This window comes from Cavia porcellus, unplaced genomic scaffold, assembly GCF_034190915.1.
Source record: "Cavia porcellus strain 051 isolate PalLab524CR breed Dunkin Hartley unplaced genomic scaffold, mCavPor4.1 scaffold_25, whole genome shotgun sequence".
NCBI classification, from domain to species: domain Eukaryota; kingdom Metazoa; phylum Chordata; class Mammalia; order Rodentia; family Caviidae; genus Cavia; species Cavia porcellus.
This window is the reverse complement of record NW_026947508.1, coordinates 46,239,471-46,260,052: the sequence shown is the minus strand read 5'-3', so window position 1 is coordinate 46,260,052 and position 20,582 is coordinate 46,239,471. Positions and strand designations below refer to the sequence as shown.

The 20,582-nt window shown below is 40.4% G+C and overlaps 1 protein-coding gene across 2 annotated transcripts in view; it reads left to right on the top strand.

Moving 5' to 3' along the window:
- Positions 1 to 20,582, top strand: part of Rab3b (RAB3B, member RAS oncogene family) — an 88,020-nt gene that overhangs the window by 13,500 nt on the left and 53,938 nt on the right. The window contains exon 1 of one of the 2 annotated variants that reach the window (XM_003463066.5): positions 14,322 to 14,462. The exons of the other annotated variant lie outside the window; for it this stretch is intronic. The gene's annotated coding sequence lies outside the window, so the exon portion shown is untranslated. Of the gene's footprint in view, positions 1 to 14,321; positions 14,463 to 20,582 lie in introns of those variants that run through there. 2 annotated transcript variants of the gene reach the window in all.

Here is a 20,582-nt window from a genome sequence, read left to right as displayed (position 1 = left end):
CCTCCTGAGGTGATAGTTGTATACCCAATCTTTTAAATTTTAAATACCTGAATTCCCCCTTTCCCTGCTATCAGCATTTTAACACAGGGAAGGACTTTTCACAGTCCCAAACTTGCCTTTTTTTTTTTTTTTTTTTTTGGTCTTTTTCCTTTTTGTTGGTACCGAGGATCAAACTCATGACTGCCTGCTTGCAAGGCAGGCACTTATGCCGCTGAGCTAAACCTCCAGCTCCAACTTGCCTATTTTTCTCTAATATTCTCTCCTGTAAATCATTCCTCCTTGCTTTCCCCAGGGTGATTTTTTTTTTTTTTAAACAGGATCTTATGTACAGACTGGCCTTAAACTCCTGGCAATCCTTCTCCCTTACCCTCCCAAATGCTGGGATTACATATTACACCATGCCCAGCTTCCCTTGAGTGACCTTTTCAAAACATGAATGTGGCAATATATTTCCCAGCTTAAACCTTTCCTGTCCCCTTTAAGATTATTACTGTCAGGAAATATGTAGATCTCCAGTATGTGCCAGGCAGTCTTCTAATTTACCTATGTGGTTATTTGATTTGTTTTTCTTTACAGCAGCTCTGTGAGAAAAGTACTATTATAATCCTCATTTTATAGTTTGAAACAGGAGGAAATCAAGGTACACAGTAAGGTCAAGATCTTTAGCATGACCATGCAGGGAGCTACCTACCCTAACCTCATTTGTTCCCATTCATGTCTTAGATTTTGTATTGTGACATCAAGTTGCTCTGAGTTTTTCCTAACAACATGCTGGAGTTTTTTGCCTTGGTGTCTTTACCCATCTTGTGCCTTCAGCCTGTATGTTTCCCACGTTTCTTCACTCATTTTGAGCCATGTCTCCCATAGTCTCTGATCTTTCTCATGAGAATAAAATGCCTTGCTTCCAAGAGAGTCATGCATCACTTTACTGAATTTTGCTCATTGTGGCTGTCATGAGGTGGCATCCTTTAGGGCAGAGTATTCTCACCTGTCCTGCTATACCAAGATGTCAAAACAATGTACTTTCAATTGATTTAAATCCATCCTTTTTAAATACCACCAGTGGTCCTGTGGCAGGGGGGACTTCAGAGAAGGAAGTGATTTTCTTTCCTTCAGTTCCTAGATTAAATACTGGACTCTAATCACTACTATCTGACTCCAAACTCATCCTTTTCCCACCATATTACTACCTTTCCATTCTAACATCTGATTCATCACATATACTCAGGTGTGCATACACATACTGTACAAGAATGTTCCTGAGCTCCCAAACAAATCAACTTAAATGTCTGTTAATAAGTAAATGAATAAACTGTGGAATACTCAAAGGAGTACTCAGGAAAAAAATACATATGCAACAATATGGATGAATCTGTAATACTATGCTGAGTGAAAAGAAAAGCACAAATGAAAGTAAATGTCTATGTTAGAACAGGTGACACCTAAAGTGTGAGAAAGCTGATTGGTGGTTACCTGGCATTGGGGATGGTTTAAGACCAAACTGACCACAGAGGCACAGGAGGGAACCTTCTACAGTGGTGTAAATGTTGACCATGGGTTACACAGGTAAATACTTGTCAAAACTCATCAAACTGTAACTAAACCTAAACATTCTGTCATACGTAATTTATATCAATATATTCAACTTAAAAACACTTCAACTCTCCAAGTTGAAGTCTTTCTGCAAGAATGAGTTGACCTGGGGATTTAGCTCAGTGGAGTAAGCGCCTGCTTTGTAAGCATGAGGTTGTAAGTTTGACCCCCAGTACTCCCCTCAAAAAAAGAATGATTTAGCTGATCTAGTTTGCTGTGAAGACTGAGTTGGCTAACTAGGTAGTGAGTAAGGCCTTCCAATAAATTAAATGAGAGCTAAGCATTTTAATAAAACAAAGCACATAACATGACAAATGCATTTTACCAAAACACTACCTTGACAAAGATTTTACTGGCATTTTCTTGGGAATTTGGGTTATGCAGGATACTTCTAAGGCAAAAAAGTCTGAGAATCTGTTAGTAAGCACGTAACTAGTCTGTGATATGCTTGCCAAAACTGAAAAAGGAAATGACTAATGGACAGGTAACAGATTCTTCTGCAAATTAGATGCTTTCTCTGTCTTTTCTCTTTTGTCATCGAAAGAAGACCTAATTTATCAAAGGATATATCTTTGAATTTTTAAATTTTAGATCAGTGATATTTTTGGTATATGTGATAGTGATTGAAAAATAGTGAATGTTTAAATTTTAAATTTTAAATTTAAAGGTTACTACAAGAAAAGATGCATTGCCATTAATCCTACTTGAAATATTGACATATTGAAATATTGAAATAATCTCCTTCACATTGAACACACTTAACTCACTGTTCTTGTCACTTTTTGAACCATTTCTGGAAATCCTCTTTCACAAGGGTCTTTATGTTATCTATATCTATATCTATCTATATCTATCTATCTATCTATATATATATATATATAATAAAGGTGTCCATGAGAACATCACAGTGTGTCCTTACCCACCTTATGCACTGGATCTGGCACTGTGTGACTTCTGGCTCTTCCTGGGAGACAAAATAACCATGAAAAAGGAGCTAAACGTTTCTTTATATTTCAGTCAGTTGAAGCTCAGGTCCCCATTATACTACAAAAAAATCATAACAAAAACATTATCTAGTATCTTGGTTTGTCATTTATTTGACTTCCTCATCACCCACCATCTCCAGTGTAATCACAACCACCCACTGAAGGAGTCTTATCTTGTCACTCCAACTGCTCTGTCTCTGAAATCTTCAATTTAAAAATCTATTCTTTAACTGTAGCCGTATTTTTCCTTTCAACCCAGTTGATTACCATCTTCCATCATTCTCTGACCTTATGCAATCAGTTGTAACTTCTTCAATTTTCCACCACCAACGTAGACCTTTCTACATTTGTCCCATCTTCTCTCCCTTTCCTCTTATTCTACTGGAGGAGATGGTGCCTACTTCTTAGGTACTTATTAGAGGTTCATCTTTCTATTGTGTTCTGGAGCCATCCCCTATTGGGGTCTGTGCCTAGATCCTCAATCTCTCAAATGAGTGCATGGTGAAGGCTCAAATGAATGAGACAAGTGGTATGATCTTTAGGGCTACAGGAGGACCAAAATCCTCTGCAGAGTTTGTAACTCTGGTAGCTGAGACAGACTGTCTCTGGGCAATCTGTATTTATTCAAAACAAGGAAGGGGTTAGAGTGAAAAATGCAGGAAATCTGAGCAAGGTCTTTGGAAGGGTTCAAAGACCCTTCAAAGCAACAAATGATGCTAATTAAGGAGAACTAACCTAGGAAAAAGTCTCCAGGAATCCTCAACTGTGGCCAACCTTGCCCCGTGAGGCATCTACTTGTCCTCAGTTCAGCCATGCTTGGGCCATGCCACAGCCCTGTACTTGTATTCAGCTTCAAAGGCTCCAACAATCCCCTTCTTGTCCTTGGTTTTAAAAAAAAGAAAAAAATATATATATTCCATTCCTTTGTCTCATCAATCCATTTTTTTCTAGATCATTTCAGTGCAAATGTAAACAAGCAGTTATTTCTGATCTATAAACAAATAATCTATAGGTTTTATCTGTCCATGTAGCCTGATCTATACTGTCAGCCCTTTTAGTTTTTGTTGTTGTTGTTGTTATTGTTTTCTGTTTTTAGTTTTTTGAGACAGGATCTCACTATATAGTTTGGGTTGACCTTGAACTCATGTGATCCTCCTGCCTCAACCTTCCAAATGCTGGGATTACAAACATGTGCCACCACATCTAGCCATGTTGTTAACTTTTTCTCACCTCTTCATTTTTTTTCCCTTTGATTTTGAGTGTCATCTTCATTCTTTATCCTTTATTTGCTGCATTTTGGCTTCTGCCTTCACAATTCTACCCAAATAGTTCCTGTTATACTAATGGAAAGAGATAGAGTGTATAGGGTTAGGAAATAAATGGGAAAATCTGGACAATAAAATCAGTTTTGAGCATTTTCTTTCTAATTCAAAATTGCATGGATAATGCTTGAACTAACCCTGCAGGCATATTGGATACTATGTGCTAATAAATATCTTGATATCTTGTGGGGCAAACCAATTTTGTTTTTTTACATTGCTTAACGACTCCTGAAGAACATGTGGTGAAAAAAGGAAGTAAGTAGGTTTTTTCCTGAAACATACCTCATCAAATAAATAAGTAAATAAATAGCTCATTCTCCACTGTTTTACATGTCAGAAACCTGAGACCTATCCCTAACTTCATCTTGTGATTTTATCCCTAGTCACTAATTACTATTCATTTTCTTTCTTAAAAAAAGTTTTTTTTTTTTTTTTTGAGACAAGGTCATGAGTTTGATCCATGGTACAAAAAAAAAAAAAAAAAAAAAGCAATAAATAGCAGGAGGAGTGAACAGTATTGCTGCCACAAACAAACAAACCAATCAACAGATCAAAAGAGCTGGTTCTTTGAAAGAATAAAAAAATAGATAAACCCCAACCAAACTTACCAAAATAAAGAGAGACAAGATTCACATCAATGCAATTAGAAACAAAAAAGGAATATCCCACAATGGATACTGTCAAAATCCAGAAAGTAATAACCACTATGAAAAACTGTATTCCAATAAAGTGGAAAATCTTAAAGAAATAGACAGATTCCTAGAATCATATGAATTACCAAAACTAAACCAAGAAGATATAACAAGCAATGAAATTGAGGCAGTAATAAAAATTTACCAACTAAATAAAATCAGGAACCTGATGGATTCAGTGCTACATTCTACAAAATGTTTGAGGACATTATATTACCAATATTCTTTAAACACATCAATGAAATTAAAAAGGAAGGAGTGTTTCCAAATTCATTTTTTAAAACCAGCATCACTTTGATCCTTAAACCAAAGACCCAGCTAAAGAAGAAAATTACAAATCAATCTCTTGCAAAAATCCTCAGATGCAAAAATCCTCAATAAGATATTGACAAGTAGAATACAATACATTATTAAAAGGATTATATACATTATGATCAAGTAGGTTTCATCTCAGAGTTGTGAAGAGGTCTCCTATTCCTGAATAGGCACAATCCATATTGTCAAAATGGCCCTACTCCCAAAATGTATATACAGATTTAACACACTCCCAATTGAAATACTAACAGCATTCCTCACGGATTTAGAGAAAACAATCCTAAAATTCGTATGCCACCAGAAGAGACTGAGAATAGCAGAAACAACTCTGAACAAGAGCAAAGTAGGAGGCATCACAATTTCAGATTTCAAGTTATGCTGTATTATAAAGCTACAGTGATGAAAGCAACAGGGTATGGGCACAAATACAGACATGCAGATCAATGGAACAGGATAGAGGATGCAGAAATCTCCCCCCACACATTTAGCTCTTGATCTTCAACAAAGGACCAAAAACATACATTAAAGGAAAGATAGCCTCTTTCACAATGGTGCTGAGGAAACTGGCTATCCTCAGAAAAATGAAGTTGATTCCATATCTCACCATGTACAAATTTAAAATAAAAATGGATTGAGCTAAACATTAAAACAGAAACAATTCGCATGTTATAAGATAAAATAGGTGAAACTCTTGAAATTATAGGTGAAGCCAGGGACTTTCTGGACTGAACTCCAGTTTTACAAGAAGTAACAGCAATAATCAACAATGAGATTAACTTAAATTAGAAAGCTTCTGCACAGCAAGGGAAACAACAAAGGAAGAGAAAACCTACAGAAAGGGAAAAATTTTGCCAGCTATTGCTCAGATAAGAGGACTAATATCTAGAATATATAAATAAGCCAAAAATTAGTTTACTCAGGGCTGGAGATTTAGCTCAGCGGCATAAGCACCTGCCTTGCAAGCAGGCAGTCATGAGTTCGATCCCGGTACCGATAAAAAGGAAAAAGACAAAAAAAAAATTAGTTTACTCAAAATAAGAGACCCAATAAAAAATGAGTAAGATAAATAGACATTTACCAAAAGTACAGTCAATAAATATGAAAAAATGTTCTCCAACCAAGACAGAAATACAAATTAAAACAACACAAACATTTCATCTTACACTGGAAAGAATGAAAATCACCAAGAAATCAACTAATAACAAATGCTGGCATGGCTGTGGCAAAAAAGAACCTTTCTATATTGTTGGTGGGAAGGAAATCAGTATGGAGATTTCTCATAGAACTAAAAATAGAAATTCCATTTGACCAAACTATTCCTCTTCTAGGCATCTTACCAAAACAGCCAAAGATATCATATTGCAGTGATACATGCATACCCATGTTTATAGCAGCATAATTCATAATAACTAAACCCTAGAAGCAGATTATATATTCATCAACAGGTGAATAGTTTTTAAAAATGTGGTATGTATACACGATGGAATACTACTAGGATATAGAGAAGGATAAATTCAAGCAATTTGTAGAAAAATAGACACACCTGGAAAACATAATGTTAAGTGAAATTAATTAGATGTGCAACCTCAAACTCCATGTGGTTTCTCTAGTTTGAGACATGCAAAGTACAAGTAAAGAGAAAACTAAAAGACTACTACATGGGAACAGAGAGGTAAATCTTTGCAAATGGAATGGAGCTCAAGAGACTGTGGGTGAGGAGAAGGGAGCATAAAAAGATTTAATATATGTCATGTATCTGAACCAGGTATGAATGTGAATATTATATTTCACAAATGAACTGTAATTAATAATAGCAAATAATGAAAATGAGGAATGGGGATTTAGAGATGGAGAGAGAGATGTGGGTAGATAGGGAAGAATCAAAAACATCAGGTATATTATGTACCCATACTTACTCCCTAAAATGAACATAAGCTTCATGTATTGCAAACATATACAAGATAAAAGATAAAATATAAGATATAATATTTTAAAAGATAGGATAAGATAAAATTTTTAAGATAAATTTTTTTACCTTATAAATTTTATAAGGTAAAATTTTTAAAAATTTTAGTTCCTGGGGCTGGGGATTTAGTTCGGCGGCATAAGCGCCTGCCTTGCAAGCAGGCAGTCGTGAGTTCGATCCCTGGTACCGATAAAAACGAAAAAGACAAAAAAAAAAAAAAAGTTAGTTCCCTTCTGTTCTGCCCCACATCCAGCCTGATTTCAGCACCATGGCTACTGGTCAGTCCAGACGGCATGCAGTTTTCACTTACAACACAAGAGGGCGAATGAGACCGTACCTTTGCAGAAGGTCCCAGAGCAGCGTTACCAGCTTCTCTTAAACCCCCTGAGAAAGATTAAATATGAACCCTTAATACAAAATTAGGAAGGAACCTTGACTTATTTTAATTTTTCCCCGACGTATTTTATAAATCTAATACTGATAACTGTTCTTCAGTTTGTATGGTTATGTATTGGAAAGGTAAATCACTGGCAAGCATGGTATATTTAGTTATAAGAGCTATCATAAAGCTGGGTGTGGTAGCGCATGCCTGCAATCCCAGCTCTCAAGAGGCTGAGGCAAAAAGATCGTTGTGAACTCGAGGTCAGCCTGGGCTACAAAGTGAACTCAAGGCCAGCCTGAACTGCACAAAAAAAAAAAAAAAAAAAAAGCAAACAAAAACTCTATTATATCTCTTAGTTCCTGTTTTACATACATTTGCGTGTGTATTCATACATGCACGGAGAATCAAATCCAGAGCACAACACATGCTAGGCAAAACTCTACCACTGAGCTACAACCCCATCCCTACACTATCACTTTTCATTCAACTCTTTCAGAGAGCTACAAAATAATTCTCACCCCCAACTTATAAATGAGCAACCTGTGACCTAAAGAAATTAATCATACAACTAGGTCAATGTGAAATGTGAATTTGAACCCAGACCTTCTAAGTATTTATTGTTACAGTATTTATTTTAAGTCAATTCCTTCATTTACCAGAGGTGGTTCTGAATGAAAACTAACTAATGAGGGTATCATTGATAACTTACAAGACCAAGAAAGGACTTTGTACTTGGGGTGGGCTCTGAGGGCTGAGGACACTGACCACAGGTCAAAGCTGTGCCCAGCCCCTGCTGTAACAAGTACTGCAAGAGCCAAGCATAGTGGCACATCTCAGGCTTTTCCCTGCTGACCTGTCCACAGAGAAAAGCACCGTGTCCTGCCAAATACACTAACGTGACTGACTGAAGTCTTATATATTTTTTTGTCTTTTTCATTTTTTATCGGTACTGGGGATGGAACTCACGACCGCCTGCTTGCAAGGCAGGTGCTTATGCCACTGAGCTAAATCCCCAACCCTTGAAGTCTTGACTTTCTGTTTCAATAGCTAAGAAACTATGGATTACTTATTACTTGCCCATATCTAAGATGTATGATTCAGTACTTCATATGTTTGTTTGAAAATTAAATGAGAGGGTAGACATGAAAAAGTTTTGTAAATATTTATATATCTGTTTGTTTTTCAGCAAATATCCTCTAATGCTAAGAATGATCCAGGAGATGCAGTATTAGGTAACAATGTGGCTTTGGCTTTCGTGGAGTTCAGATTAGTAGATTTTAATGTCAACATTCTGTACCAGGACCTTGGGTCAAGGACAATGTGCTCAAGAGATATTTGCTCATTGGGCAAGTGAATGACTTAATGAATGAATGAGTGAGTGGCTTTCCATGGAGGGAAAGAAATTCTTGTTAATTCATGGAGATATTAGGGAGTAGGTCACATTTCAGAGACCCACAAGTAGTTTAGTGTTGTTGGAGTTCAGGCCTGAGGGACAAATGATGAGCAATGAATCTGGAGGGGAGTTGGGGCCAGACTACCAGGGCACATGTTACACAAATGGGCTTCAGTGGAAGGCAGTGGGTTTCTAAGCTGGATGTCGGAAGTCCTCTGCTGCAGTGTGGATGTGGGTTATGAGGTAGAGGCAAGGCTTGTTAGTGGTGCAGCAAGGAGGCTTAGCCATGGAGTGGAGGGGAAAAGTGGAGAGCGGGGAGCTCCTGGGGAATAGAACAGATTGGCCATGGTGAAGAGATGGCAGGGTGGCCATGGGGAGGGAGGACTTGTGGGTGACCCCTGAGTTTTGACCATTTGATCATTCACATGCTAAATGTTTCTCTTGCACGTCTCATGTTCTACCCCTGTCAACAGCACTATTTCCTGGTGATGAGCAGTACTCTTGATGGACATTTTAAGTGTTTTTACTTCATAAACAGATGCAGCTTGGGAGAATGGGCTTGCATGTTCACTCATTTTACGGATGAAGAGGTAAGGCACAGAAAAGAAGGAAAAAGTGATTGGTGTATGAGATGACAGTCTGAGATACTCAGCATTTTATTCTCATTATCCAGTCCTGGGGCAGACTGGCCAAAGGCCATGGACTGCTTCTCTTTTCTGTATCCATACCTCTTTGTGCTTAGACTTTACTCTTCTTCCTGATCAGAGCTGGTGTTTACTTCTCTACTGAATCCCCTTGAATCTGGGCTGGGTTGGGATTTGATCTGGTCAATAGAAGCAGTATAGGTGAATTACTATGTGACTTTTGAGGATTTGCCTCATAGACTTTATCATCTTTTTAGTCTTGGGCTGCTTGCCTTCAGGCTATCATGTAAATTGGTCTAGACTGCTGTTGGATGAAAGGGAGCTAGGAAAAGGACTGTGGCTCCCGGCCATAGCCAGCACTAACTGGCAGATACAGGAATGAAGACATCTTGGGGCCTCCTTCCCATCCAGCTGGCTTCAACTGACTGCAGCTCATGAGTGAGCAAGTGAAACTAGCAAAAGAGCTATTTAACCACCCAAGAATTGTGAGAAATAATAAATTATTGCTGTTTTAAGCCAGTGAATTTAGGAGGAGTGATTCCTTAAGCAACAGTAGATAACTGAAGCAACTTCTGTGCCCTCTATATCAGTAAACGACTTCACTACTAGCCTGGTCGGTTAAGCCAGTGCTCTTTTCTTCATATGTTACATTGAGACTGTCAACAAGTTCAGGGAATTTTACCTTCTAAATATCTTTCAAATCTCTAAATTTTCAATCTTCCCCATGTCTATGATTTGGCTTAAGTGCTCTTCATTTCTCACCTGGATTATAACAGGAATTTCTCAACTATTTCCCCTAACTCCTATCTCTGCTCCCAGCTCTTTCGATGTAATTCTATGTGTTCCAATTACAGTTAGAGCAATATTTCCTACCTGCATATGTAAACATGTTATTCCACTGCTTAAAACCTTTTGGTTTGTAAGGTAAAGTCCCAAAGCCCAAAGATGATTGATAAGGCCCTAGATCATCTGCTTATTGCCTTTCTTTCCAGCCCCATCTTCCACCACTTTTTTCAATGAGCCCTCTGTTCGTGAGCTGTTTCACAGACTAGGGTCTTCTAGTATGGGCTCTACCATTGCATAAGGCTGGATGAAGCTGGATGACAATGCCTGACCTGTTAACTTCGCTAAATTGGTAGGCTGGCCATAAAGAATTCATATTGGGGTAAAGGTGTTTGTGAAGAGTTGGGCATTCCAAATGATAACCACTCATGCCACTATTTTTTTTTTCTAAGCAATTGATTCTCTTTTGATATGAAGCATCAGTTTTATATTTCATGGAAAAATTAAGAGCTAGAAACCAGACATGGTGCTGTAATCTTAGCACTCTGGAGACTGAGGCAGAAGGATTGTGAGTGTGAGTCTTGCCTGGGTAAAAAATAAGAGGGACTGGGGCTATGGCTCAGTGTGAAGATTGTGAATTCAGTCCCCAATACTGCAAAAACACAAAATCAAAAAAAAAAAAAAAAAAAAAAACTAAGAGTGGGAGAAGGCATATTTCTCTATCCTTAACCAATTAGGAAAGCAATTTAGGAAACATTGTTTGTAGTACTCTTAAACACAATGATGTTAATTAAGTAACTGAAACATGGAGATCTAACAGAAAGAACACTGGCCCTGGAATCAGACATGGCTAATACATGATGCTTCTTCCATTTACCAAATGCATGGTGTTGGATAAATGATATAAGCTCCTGACTTCTGTTTTCTTGCCTATAAGAAGGGTGCTGTAGGGGCTGGGGATTTAGCTCAGCAGCATAAGTGCCTGCCTTGCAAGCAGGCAGTCGTGAGTTCGATCCCCGGTACCGATAAAAAGGAAAAAGACAAAAAAAAAAAAAAAGAAGGGTTCTGTGAAAATCCACATCTTACATGATTATATTGAGGATTAAATAAGATACAAATGTGAATGTTCCTAGAATATGTTAAGGATACTAGTATCTTTCAATTACAATCGTTTACCAATCTATTCCAAGACAAAAAGGTGGAATTTTGTCTTTCTTCCCCTTTTGTCTTGGACATTTAGATCTAGAAGTGAAGACAGTCCAAAATAATTTTGTTTGCTTTTCTCTATGGAGGTCGCCTGCTAGCAAAGAGGGGAGATCATTGTTGATATCATACATGATAAAACTCAAATGTCATATATGGTCTTTATGCTTCTTTAATATCCAAATGCAATGCATTTGAACCTAAACTGTCACATTTAAAAATGCTTGTAGAGGGGCTGGGGATTTAGCTCAGCGGCATAAGCACCTGCCTTGTAAGTAGACCGTCGTGAGTTCGAGCCCCGGTACCGATAAAAATGAAAAAGAAAAAAAAAAAAAAGGAAAAAAAAATGCTTGTAGGTTCAAAGTTTACGAGATTCTGAGAGATTGTGCTCTTAAAGTTACATCTGCCTCTCATCTCTTTTTTCAGTTAAAATAGAACAAATCATTGCTCAACCTCCTTGCTCATGCAGGCTCACAGTCCTCTCAGGAAGCATTCCTGAGTGTGATAGCCTTTCCTGAAGTCTATCCTATGTCATGTCCAATGTCTGACAAATCACTTACCCCAAGTTGGGCATTCCAGTACTTAAACATCTTTTTGGCCAGCTTACCATGAAAGGTTTTCTTCTGACTCTATCCATAGAGCACCTACACTTACACTGATTTTCTTACTCAAGTTCTTCTATTTTCCCTTCTATCTTTATTACGCCACTCCCCCCTCCACCGTGCTTAATATAGAGCCATTTGGTACTCCCTTTCCTCCTCCTAAACTTAAACATCCTTACATATATGTACTCATCAAAACCCTGAGTAGGACAAAAGGACCATCTATATATTTAGAGCTATCCTTCCTAAAAGGCAGCTGTGGTTAAAAATAGCATTTTTCTATTATAATAACTATAGTGTTTCACACTTATCAAGTGCTTACTGTATGCCTAGCACTTTAGTGCACTCTATTCAGTAGCTCATTTTCTCATTTACCTTTCACAACTGAGAAGCAGCTCTCATTATTGCTTTTCCTGTAAGTGAGGAAGTGGTGTATGTCATATAACCAAGATTATTGACCTAGGAGTACCCAGCAAATAAGTGATGGGGTCAAGATTGAAAACTGAGTTTTTCTGGTCCCAAATGTGGGCTCTTTTTCTTCTACTAAATGGTGTTTTGGAGAGAGAAAAGAAGAAAGCAATCAGAAGACCATAGGCTACCACAAAGCATACCATCTGTTCTCATATCATTTCACAACTTTAGAAGAAAGGCTTTATATGTTATCTCATTGTTCCTGTAAAGAACAGATAATCATTATCCATCGTGACCCTTTGGAAATGAAGAAACTGGGCCCCTGTGGCAGAAAGAGGGTGAGGGAGCATTTCAGGAGGCAGGATAGAGGTGGTACAGCTGGCAAAAAAAGGAGAGAAATTTTTGTACAAGAAGAGAAGTGGTGGTGAGCTCCACCTTCCACTTGGTGTATGGGAGGAGGGAAAGTGAGAAGCCCTCTTGCAAAAGGATACAGGGGAGGCACTGGACTGGAAAAGGGGATGGTTTTACAAAGATAAAGAAGTAGCTTGAACATGTGAAAGATATTGAGAGTTAGTAGTCTGTTGACAAAGGAGTAAGATTCTAAAGGGCACTGGCAGTAAAATGGGGGGTGAACATATGAATGAAAGGGCTGGCAAACCTTGTGAACAGTATAACGATTAGGTAGCTGAAGGGTAGACCAGACAAGCAGAGGGGTTGTCAGTCTGAGTGGTTTCCTAGGAAACACCTGTCTTACTATGACTTGTAGATTTGAGATGAGGGAAGAGTTCAGGGACAGACAGTAACTGTAGACCAAAACTGGCCTACAGTCACTGTAGATCAGCTGGCTCATGTGATCTCTGGAAGACTGGAAATGAAGTCTCCATCAGGATTTGAAAGTGGGATGCTAGTTACCACTCATCAAAATCACCCTGGACAGAGCTAGGACTTTGTAATGCTCAGGAAACAATGTTTTTCCATTCTGGCCTGCAGCCTTCATGCTGGTAATGGGGAAGCGCTGAGAGTTGTGTGTTTCTTTAAAAACAAGGTTGAGGTTTAGCTCAGCAGCACAAACACCTGCCTGGCAAGGATGAGGTTGTTAGTTCGATCCCAAGGTCGATGATGACACTTAAAAACAGCTCATGGGTGCAGAGGGGAGAATGGAGAGAGGAGGCAAGAATTAAGACACTGTTGCATTAGTCCAGGCTGAAAATAATAAGACCTGGCTCAGGGTAAGGGCAATGGAGACCAACACAAGGGTAGGCACAAGACTAGTCTATGTTATTATCAATGATTTTTTTTGTGTGTGGTACCAGGGATCAAACTCATGATCTCACACTTGCCAGGCAGGCACTTATGCCACTGAGCTAAATCCCCAGTCCGAGTCTATGTTATTATTACCAGTCCAATAGAACGTGAGGTCTACAGGATCGCATGTGGAGAAGACAGAGCCTCGTTCCCTGGCTTACTTTCCATTGGTAGTCAGACACCCAGATTCTGCTTCTCTTTCTGAGCTTTTCTGAGGATGGAGTGGTGTAACCAAAAGAAAGATTTGGAATTAGTGAAGCTTAGTACCTAACATCGGCATTATCCTTAAAGCTCTCTTTTATAAGTTTATTCCATGGAACAAGAAGTAAGGTAAATCATACTGCAAGTGTAGCTCAGTCGTAGAGTACTTACCTAACATGCTCGAGGACCAGGATTCAATCCTCATTATTGCAAAAATAACAAAACCAGCAGAAAGAATTCAGGTTAAATCATTGACCAGGCGTGGTGGTGCACTCCTGTAACTGCAGCATTCTGGAAGCTGAGGCACAAGGATTGCTGCGAGTTTGAGGCCAGCGTGAACTACATTAGCAAGACTTTGTTTTAAAACAAACAAAAAACGAAAGAAACAAACAAACCCCCAAACACCTAATCTCCCCAAAGTTAAGTCCTGATAGTCGCCCCGCCCCGGGGGTCTATCATACCTGCCAGGAGGAAGGCGGCGGGGGCGGGTCCAACGCGGACTCCGCCCCTGGGCGGGGCCCGGCCGCAGCGGGAGCTGAACGCAGCTGCAGAACTAGCCTCGGCGTTGGGTAGCTGAGGTGCGGACCAGAGCAGCTCCGCTGCGACCCGCCCTGCGCACTCCGCCGGGTCCCGAACCTCGCCGCGCGCCCAGCCGCAGTCCGAGGTGAGGAGCGCGGCCCGGCGTAGACAGCTGAGGGCTCGTGAGCTGCGCTGGGCAGCGCGAGGAGGGCGCGCGGCGCAGAGCTGGGCACCAGCCCGAGGCAGGTCTCCCGGGCCGCGGGGCATTAGGGGGGCGCGCGAGAAAGCGTTCGGCAAGCTGGTGGAAAAGATGGGCGGCAACTGGAGGGCGGTGTGGGGCTGCAGGGAGGCTGCGAGGAGGGGCCGGGCGGCCGGGGTCCGCGCGGGGGCTGCAGAGGGAGGCTCGAGGGTGGGGGAGCCAGGGCTGGAGACGGCGTGAGAGTGAAGGCCGAGGGGCCCCGAGCGGCCGAGGGGCGAGGCGCCCAGGAGGTGGTGTGGAGTGGAGGGGGTGTGGCCGCTGCAAGACTTGTGAGCGTGGGGTGGGCCTTGCGGGCGGGAAAGAATGGGAAAGTGGGAAGCCCTCTTCATCCACCCCGACTGCCTAGGAGGTGGCAGGAGCAGTTGGAGGGAGAGCACAGTGGACCTGGATCAGGGCGGGAGTGGGGAGGAGGTGCTGGACGCGAGCGGGTCTGGTGGCTGGAGAGCACTTGGAGAGTTTGGGGTGGGTGGGAGCACAGGTTGGGGAGGAGGCCAGGTGTGAGTTTTGGAGCGAGGAGGGGGAAGATAGTGGGAGCCAGGGTGGAGGTTTAGGCTAGCTGTTTCTTGCCCTCTCTGAAGAGTGAGGTGGAGCTGGTACTGGACCAGGTTACTGCATGGGGGATCACTGACTAGAAGAGAGTCGTGGACTGCAAAATCCGCCCACAGGCTAGTCTGTTGTGGAGTCAAGGCACGGGAAGGAATTTGGGGAAGGCAGTGTGGCAGCCTCTGCAAGCTAACAGAATTGTGGAGGAGGATGGGCTTCTCCGTCCCAGCTTCCCAGAATTCGGATGGGAAGGGGTGGAAAGCAAAAAGAGTGTATGTATGTGTACACGTATGCACAAAGGGGGACGCACACCTGTTCTGTACCTACAATAGAGGAAGACGATAGAGGTCAACAAAGACCCTGTTCTTGGTCTTAGTATAGTGGCAGCCCAAAGAGAGGCCTTTTGGGAAGACAGATGGATTAAGGAACCCTCTTGGTCATGAAGGATTTAGCTAACAGTGGAGGAAAGTGTGTCCTATGGGGGACATACAGTGTGGGAATGAACAAAAGTCTAAAATGATCTTCAGAGGGAGATATGACTAACTGAGAAATTTTATTTTTTTTAATTTTTATTATTATTATTATTTTTTGGTCTTTTTGGTTTTTATCGGTACCAGGGATCGAACTCTCAACTGCCTGCTTGTAAGGCGGGCGCTTACGCCACTGAGCTAAATCCCCAGCCCCTAACTGAGAAATTTTACACTCATCAGGTTTCCTCTCCATCTCCCCAAACTTCCATATAGAACGGGCACATACTCTGAAGTAGGTGCTTCACATGTTGACTGAATGAATAACTGAGTAATGTTTATCCTCCTGCCTCAGTTTCTTCCATCTATCCCAAAACTGTGAGGATCAAATAGGATTATGTAAGTGAAGAGATCTTTGTAAACTGTAAAACATGGTACAAAAGCTGATATTCTTAGGTGATGTGCCTCCACTCTATCAGCAGTCATGCCCATGCCTATCTCTTTTCAATCTGGAGAAGAAAGGAAAGAACATTTGTCAAGCACCTAGGTTTTGTGTGCAAGCTAGAATGCCTCCAAGCAACTAGTAGAGTGCTTGGCACTTCTTAGGTGCTCATTGAATGGTACCTGTTGGGATACTATTTCTGTGATGCTGAGAGACCTGCGGAAATGATGATGATCTAGGCTGGGCTGGTGGTGTTGGGTTAGAAATAGAGAATGGTCTAAAGAAAGACTAAATTTATTTAATTTAATTAACTAATTTTGTTTTTTTGAGATAGGATCTCACGGTGTGGTTCAGGGTGGCCTTGAACTTGTGGTAGTCCCCTTATCTCAGCCTCCCAAGTGTTGGAATTACAGGTGTACACCACCATGCCCAGCAGAAAGACTAAATTTATTTATTTTTGGGTGGTACCAGGGATGCAACTCATGACCTTGCTCTTGCCAGGCAGGCACTTACGCTGCTGGGCTAAATCCCTGGCCCAAGACTAAATTTAAAAGTTTAGTAAAATATGATTTTGGAGAAGAAAGGGAATAGCAGGGTGAGGTCTACATTTGCCCAGGTCCCAACTCCTGATTCATCCTCATTAAAAAATGTTTCCTAAAAGGAAAGATCTGGAATTACGCTTATCATTGAACACTTGCTATGCTCCTTATACCATGCTAAATGCATTACTTACTCACATTACTTATAACCATCCCAACAATTCTTGTTTTTAAAGGAGGGAACTGGGTCTGCATGTGAAATTTTTTGTCCAGGCTTTACAGCTAATAAATGATAAAGCTGGAAATGGAATCTTCATTCAGTTTGATTTGGAACTCCACAACTATTTTTCCATTGCTTGGAATGACTTGCTAGAAGAAAACATGAAGTGCAGGGGAAAAATTTTTTTTCTAAGAAATTTGTAAAATATTCTTTTATGTACTGATTTTATTAGGAAACCATTTTATTGATTTATTTTTTAAATTAAAAAATGTTTTTTGAGACAGAGTGTGACCACGTAGTTCAGGCTGGTTTTAAACTCACCATGTAGCTCAGGCTGGCCTCCAATTTGTGCTGATCCTCTGCCTCAGCCTCTCGATTGCTGGGATTACAGGTGTGCTCCACCATGCGCGGTTTATTGATTTATTTTGTAAATTAGGAAACTCAGACCCACAGAGTGTGATTGTCTTAAGATTACACAACTACTGAGAGACCCATGGTTCAACTAGGTTTCTTACACTCAATCTCATGCTTAGTCTTTTGACTGTACCAGCATATCTGGTCCTTTAATTACATTTAGTAAGTGGTGATCTGTGTTTGGTGGGTTTTGTGGCTCTTTTCTCCTCTGAACCTCCCCTCTTTCCAGGCTGAAGTTGAGTTTTCCTTAGGTGTTTATTTCTGCCTTCTGGGAGGTTGAAAGAGTTATTTTTCAGAGGAGCCATTTCTTTCTTCTCCCAGCCTGGGACCAGAGATGACTTCCCAAATGGTTACTAGCCTTCATCTGTATTGCTCATCACAGAGACAGTGAGCCACCCAGCCATATCATTTTATGTTACTGTCACAAACGAGAGGGATGATTTGATTGATGCTTATCCTACAAATGCAGTTCTGTTTGCACCACTGTGCAGTGACCTGTCTGCTCAGATCCGCCTCAGGCGGTTGCCTGCTGGGATGCTTTTTGCCTGTGTTCCAGATGTCTTTGTGCCCTTGCCCTCCTCCTGAGAAGACTCCCTTGGGGGCTGCCATCTCAATCCTTCTACTGTCTCTCTTTCTGTGTTCTCATACCACCTACTGGGAGAGCGGTATTCCGTGAACCGAAGCAGATGTTGGTGATACAGTATGGCAAGTACTGTATGGTAACTAAGCTGTGCAGTGTTATAAGTGCTTTACTCGTGATAAAATTGCTATGGTTTTTATTTTCTGACTACCTGGTCAAATCTGGGGCATATTAGGCAGTAGAATTCTGATTATGAACTACTTACTGTGTGATGTTAGACAAATCACAAAGCCCCTATGTTTTACCTGTAAAATGTCAGGTGAAATGGAACAGGCAGATTGGACTGGGGATTAATATTATCTTGTACTTTTGCCATCCCTCCCCACTCACACCTGTGGTAGGAATAGCTAATAAAGGTAAGTAAGTCTAACACTGATTCTACACGAGGCCACATGTACTTTTTTCTTTTTTTGTCTTTTTCGTCTTTTATCGGTACCAGGGATCAAACTCACGACTGCCTGCTTGCAAGGCAGGCGCTTATGCTGCTGAGCTAAATCCCCAGCCCCTGTACTGTTTTCAATACAGTGTATGAGGCATACTTTTATTCAGTCATTTAAAAATCACAGCAGCCGGGGCTGGGGATTTAGCTCACTAGCATAAGCGCCTGCCTTGCAAGCAGGCAGTCGTGAGTTCGATCCCTGGTACCTATAAAAACGAAAAAAAAAAAGACACACACACACACAAAAAAAAATCACAGCAGCCTTGTGAAATCGTATTATTATCAAATGAGGACACTGAGTCAGAGAATATTAGTGGTCTGCCTGACTTCATACATGAAAACTGGGACTAGCTGTGATATGGTTTATTATGAGAAAGCTGCAACTGTAAGATTTTTCTACTTCTAGCAATGTAAGAGCTGACTGCATTGAAAAAAATGAAAACCAGTACTACAACATTTGCAATAGTAGTTTGGCATTTGCTTAATAAATGTTTGTTGAAAGAAGTAAGATCTGATAAAGATTTACTGTCAGTCTAATGTTGACTAGTGAAGGGTGAAAAAAAAACTCCTGAATACAAAGAGGCAGGAAGATACTAATGTTCATTGTATCAGCACCAAATAGTCCTAGGGTGAAGGGAAGGACAGCTGAGCAAGATCTGACTGCAGCAGTGAATTAAGTGGACCAGCAAAATAATAATATCAAGTACCTTCTGTGGGCCAACAAAGAACGTTTTATGTAGTGCTCCTTATTCTGTTTGTACTAAAGCTCCACTAAGTAGGCAGTATTCTCTTTAAGGTAATGATGCTGTGGCTTAGACAGTTGATCTGACTTGCTCAAATACACTAGTGATGGATAAAGCAACAATGAATTTATTTATTTATTGGTCCTGGGGATTGAACCCAGGACCTCAACCATGCAGGCAAGTGCCATACTACTGAGCTACATCCCCATCCCCTGATTGGCATGTATGTATGTATGTATGTATGTATGTATTTTGTTGAATGGGGTCTTGGTGTAATTCAGGCTGGGCTTGAACTATATTGTCCAGGATGGCCTTGAATTTAAGGCAATCCTCCTGCCTCAACCTCCCAAGCACTAGGATTATTGTCTGTCTCCTGAGTAGCTAAGATTATAGGCGTATGTCACTTTTTTTTTTTTTTTGTCTTTTTCCTTTTTATCGGTACCAGGGATTGAACTCACGACTGCCTGCTTTCAAGGCAGGCGCTTATGCCGCTGAGCTAAATCCCCAGCCCCGGCGTATGTCACTTTATCCAGCCTATCTAATCTATCTATCTGCCCATCTATCTATCTATTATCTATCTATCTTTAGGTTTTTGAGATGAGGTCTTGCCATGTGGTTCAGGCTGACCTTGAAGTCACTATATAGCCCAGGTTGGCCTTGAACTCACAGCAGTCCTCCTATTGGAATTATGAGTGTGTACCACTGTATCAGGCTATCTCACCTAGTTTAGAGCAACAATTTTAAACTTTCCCGTAACTGTGCAGGATACTAAATCTAGTCTGATGGTTAGCTATGAGGTTTGGGCAAATGTTCTTAATTCATATGGGATTAATAAACCCTGCCCTTCCAACTTTATTTCCCAGGTTTATTTAGATAGTAAAATAAGATATAAAGTATTTACACGAAATTGAGATGAGAATCAAATTTGGGTGAAAGTTCTCTTTGACCAGAAATTCTACTTCTGGAATCTCTCTCAAAGAGATAATTAAGAAAGCACACAAAGATTCATGTAAAGAAATGTTCACTGCAGTTTAATTTGTAATAATTATGAATAGAAAACAATTTAAAAACTGCTTTGAGGCTGGGCGTGGTGGTGATCTATAATCATAGCACTAGGGAGGCTGAGACAGGAGGATTGCTGTGAGTTTGAGGCTAGCCTGGACTATGTAGTAAGTTCAAGGGCATTCTGAAATACATTTTGTCTTAAAAACAAAAACAAAAAACTGCTTTTAATTAAAAATAACTCTCTTCCTAAAGGTTGATCAAAAGATTGGTCATCCAACCTATTTAGAGGATGGAATAGTATATAGATATTACTGAAATGATACTTATGAAGAATTTTTAAAGTCTCAATATTTAAGTACTTTTGCCACATGATAACATAGCATACATTCTAATAGTCTACACCTTCTGTGCATATGTCAGCTATTAAAATATGCTTTAAAAGTGCAGACTAGCCTGTATGGTGTTGAGTCATTTATATATAAGTAAAGGTGTGAGTAGACTCCTATGCTTGTATATGCAAAGATTACCTCTAAAGGCTACATAAGTTAGTAACA